The 3,596-nt window shown below is 41.3% G+C and overlaps 1 long non-coding RNA gene across 1 annotated transcript; it reads right to left on the reverse strand.

The window, feature by feature from the left end:
• Nucleotides 1–222: 222 nt before the first annotated feature.
• On the reverse strand, nt 223–841 carry LOC119306450. The gene is made up of 2 exons (XR_005148953.1): nt 753–841; nt 223–663 (listed from the first exon to the last, which is right to left on the reverse strand). It is a non-coding gene; the product is annotated as an uncharacterized LOC119306450 (long non-coding RNA).
• Nucleotides 842–3,596: the final 2,755 nt, after the last annotated feature.

The raw sequence follows: 3,596 nt of genomic DNA on the forward strand, positions 1-3,596 counted from the left end.
TGAATTTGGCTTGTTCTTCTGTGATGTAATATAACTCAGATGCTGCTACTCTGATGCATCTTCAAGGTTTCTGCAACAAGTTGAAATGCTAGCAGCCGAAAAGAATTACTTGCTGCTACTCCATGGAAACCTGGTGTCTCTGTCTGCATTCATTTTTTTAACACATACATAAACAAGAACAAGCTTTCAAACCTTCAAACACAACTGAAACTCAGTAGCATCTTGTAACCACTCCGAATTTATAAAACATGCTGCGTGCATCCAATGTGATAGAAATAAGTGAAAAGTTGGAGAATAAACACAATTTATCATCTATTACATAGATGGAAATTTTCAGTAAAACTAACAAAATGGCATTAATAAGCCCTGTGTCTTTTACGGAGTTGCGGCTATCATGATTAACCATTTCGAAGCATGTGCTGCACATTCATGGTTTCTTTTCCTTGACCTTTTTTGCTAGGACAATTGCGACTGTCATGAAACCCTATCTGGTAGCATGTCTTACACAAGCGTGCAACCTTGACCTTGGCTTCTTTGTTCTTATCCAGAACCAGAGTGATGTGCATAAGACTTGTAGAACTCCTCCACGGCCTTCAGTCCTTGAAATTTCATCCCCACATTAGGCTTCAAATTATCTTCACAATTAGGTATAAAAGATGAGCACTGCAACATAAATAATTAATCAGTAAGAACCTTCATGTACAAATAACTGAACAGAATACGACAATGGTCGGCGAAAGCAATTGACTTACAATGACAGGAACAATTGCTTTCTTTATGGGTGTACTAAATCCTTCCTTGTTCAACTGCATCTGCCAACTATTTGCAGATCCCATTGCTGCAGCAATAAGTACATGATAAGCCTCTGAAAGTAACCAGAAAAAGCACACAATATTTGACATGAGAAGTACATCCCAATTTTGATTTGCCCAACAGTGCCAATGGGAAGACCTGGTGACATTTTAAATGACACTTGGCGTACATAATTACAGTCTACCAACAAATATATGTATGTGCAGGTAAAAGCAGGCTCAACAATTCCCAACTTTACAACAAAACTGGCAGCACCCACAGAGATGTCAGCATAAAGAGGTGCATTCAGAATAAAGTTTTACAAACTAGCAAAATTTGGAATAGTGAATATGAGCCTTATCGCATCATAGTGCCACAGAAATCCCAGTTCACATCAAGTTAAGAAGAATCCATGTATACATACAAATCAGATCATTTGTTGTACTCATTAATTCTCCTGGGCTGAAGAAAAACGATTTGCTTTCATATACTATGCACGACAAGGCAAGGATTGAGGGATGGATTTGGGATACGGTATTGACCTTCATACGCGTCTGGCCGCCGGGATCTCTTCTTTGTGGAAGGTTAGGGCGTACGCTGAGTTTTTCTGTATCTAGCCGCAAGTCGCCGCCATGGTGATCGGGACGTGGGGTTCGCGCGTCTGGTATGTGCAGGGGTGCCCGTGCAAATTTGCTTGGCTAACTTGCGGAGGCACAGGCTGGAGGCGGGCGGTTTGTTGCAAAAATTGTCAACAACTGAGCAAGTACGCACGATGTAGATCGGATGTTCCAAAACGCTAAGGATACAGGGATGCACGAGGGGTGCTGGATTCACATGATACGACGCCATATATATATATATATATATATATATATATATATATATATATATATATATATATATATATATATATATATATATATATATATATAATATTAGATATAGGTATAGGAATTTTTTGTAAAATAAACAGATTACGTATTGTAATGTGCCCGTACGTGAGGGTTCCCTGTATCTGCATTATTACAAGTGCTCGATCATGCGAAACAAAGTCGTCAATAGAAATAGGAAGAAATGAAAATGAAACAAGAACTACTGATTGTACGATGTGCATGCATGACAATGAAAATAAGAAACAAATCGAATATATGGGTGAACGAGGTGCCAATTACGGAGCTGGGCGAGAAGCCTCGGTAAAGCCTGTGTCCATGACCGAGAACTTCTGAGCGGGCGGCGCGGCAAGGACTTGCTCACCAGCCTTCTTGTAGGCCGACATGCATGCTTCTAATTTGGCCTTGTCTCTTTTGGCCGTGTCCACCTTGGCCATAGCGAGGAGTTGTTGCTTCTCCCCAGCCGCTTTTACTTCCGGTATTTTCGATGGTGGGCTGGCGGCGATGACGTCGTCAATGGCCACATCCATGAGTCCGGCAAGAGCCATCTTGAACAGCTCCTCGCCGGACTTCGTGACGGTGGCCCTTGACGCCGGTAATAATGCAGTTGCCACCATGACGATGACAAGGATTCGTGCCGCCGCATTCTTCTTGGTTGGGGCCATTACTCTAGTTGACAAGTGGTAGAGGGATGATACAACGAGATGTTGCTACTTTCAATGAGATAGATGCTTACGTTGGGGACGCTTATGAAGGTGGTCGTGGCTTTAAATAGGAGATGTTGCACAAAAAGAGCATGAGGTCATGAGAGCTTCGCGGACGTCATACTGCATGTGGGTGAAAATTTGGTTGCACCCATGCATGTCTACCCCGTATGAGCCACAAGTCAGATGCCCTCAATAATTCCTAGGAAATAGGGGTACCATCTATCTAGCTAGAAACCACAAAATGAGTAAAACGGCCGGATGTGCATGGTTCCAAATCTGAGAGCTTCATGATACAACCTTTTGAACGAGGAGTCCATGAAACAGCCAATTGCCTCGTACGCTCGCCTACCTTTTGTTTGCTCTCCTTTTCTCACTTTTCTCTTACGTCGTTGTATTGTTTCTCAAAAAACACGGTGGCCCTTTCTTAGATTAAAAAATGATCATAGATTAAAAAAATCTCGAATTTAAAATAAGTTTGTAAATTTTAACAAGGTTCATAGATTTTATTTTATTTTACAAATTTGGGAAAAGTTCAGAAAATTATTCATGAATTTTCAGAAATAAAATCCCAGTTTGAAAAATGTTCATGAATTTTAAAAACTTCATGAATATGAAAAATGTTCATGAATTTGGAAAAAGATCACATATTTTGAAAATTAATTTAAAAAGTTTGCAATTTCTGAAGGCTCATAAATTTAAATAAAATTTCTGAAGACGCCGGGGTGGACGCAGTGCGCCGCCGACGGCTCCGTTGTCCTTGACTCATCAGATCCAACCTCTTGCCCGCGCCGGCTGCTGACGGAGTAGTCGCTGAAGGGAGGCCCGTTCTTGCCGACCACTAGCGTTGCGCCGTGCTACCCAGCCTCTGCAACTGCGCCGTGATGTTGAGTCCATCGTCCATTCATTCCTCTATAACTCGCACACTTCTAATTCGTTGTCGTTTTTCATGTGTGTTTTCTGCATCAGCGTGCATGTGTATTCTTAATAGGAGTATCAAATTTTGGCTGTGTTAACAGAAGGCCTTTTTGTGTGTGTTCTAGCCTCAGATTGTTGCATCATGTTCCTGATATAGAGTTGTATACTTGTATTAGGGGTGCTCAATTATCCTGTGTGTTTCTGTTTTGTTTAATTGCTGTTTCATGAAGGGATCTCAATCTGATTATGTGTCTAATTGCCGTATCCGTTTTGTTTGATCATCCAAGCAGGG

The sequence above is a fragment of the Triticum dicoccoides genome, chromosome 5B (assembly GCF_002162155.2).
Source record: "Triticum dicoccoides isolate Atlit2015 ecotype Zavitan chromosome 5B, WEW_v2.0, whole genome shotgun sequence".
In the NCBI taxonomy this organism is placed as follows: Eukaryota; Viridiplantae; Streptophyta; class Magnoliopsida; order Poales; family Poaceae; genus Triticum; species Triticum dicoccoides.